This window comes from Mandrillus leucophaeus, unplaced genomic scaffold, assembly GCF_000951045.1.
Source record: "Mandrillus leucophaeus isolate KB7577 unplaced genomic scaffold, Mleu.le_1.0 Scaffold98, whole genome shotgun sequence".
Lineage (NCBI taxonomy): Eukaryota > Metazoa > Chordata > Mammalia > Primates > Cercopithecidae > Mandrillus > Mandrillus leucophaeus.
The window spans coordinates 2,216,258-2,217,055 of NW_012110696.1; positions in this window are offsets into that span (position 1 = coordinate 2,216,258).

A 798-nucleotide genomic window follows, 5' to 3' on the forward strand; every position below is an offset into this window, starting at 1 on the left:
ACGCGGGGGGGTCCGGGCCCGGAGGGGCCGGGAGGAGGGGGAGGGGAGCGAACGGGGACGGGAGGGGAGGGACAGGACAGACAGACAAAGAAAGGGGTGCGGCAGCGCGGCCAGGGGCGGAGGACGATCCAGGCCCGGGGAAGGTCGCTGTGCAGGGCGAGTTGGGAAAGCGGCAGCCCCCGCCGCCCCCGCAGCCCCCGGAGCCCCTTCTCGTCCTTTCTCCCACGTCCTATCTGCCCCTCGCTGGAGGCCAGGCCGTGCAGCATCGAGGACGGGAGGAACTGGAGCCTCATTGGCCGGCCCGGAGCGCCGGTCTCGGGCTTAAATAGGAGCTCCGGGCTCTGGCTGGGACCCGACCGCTGCCCGCTGCGCTCCCGCCGCTCCTGCCGGGTGAGTACTGCGTGCCACCAGGACACCCAGAAAGGGCCCGGGCCTCCTGCACTTTCCCCGCGGCCCAGAACCTTGTGGCACCTCCAGAGGGACCCCCAGGACTGGCTGCTACCGAGCTTTGCGGGTCTAGTCCCGGGGGCAGCCAGTCGGCCAAGGCCCCGGCTCCCTGCGACGGCAAGGGCACCTCCCAGAGGCCGCACCCAGACCGACCCGGCAAGCTGCAGGGATTCGGACTGAAAACCTGCCCATTACCCCTGGTCGATCGCAGGCGCACGGGCGACCTAACCCCGCGCCGTCCCCTCCGCGGATGGGGGTCTCAGAAGCGCCGCAGGAGAGCTTTACGCAGCAGGGAGGGGGGCGCGGGCGCTGGGGGCCGTCCTCGGAGCCCAAAGTGCCGCAGCCCTCTCG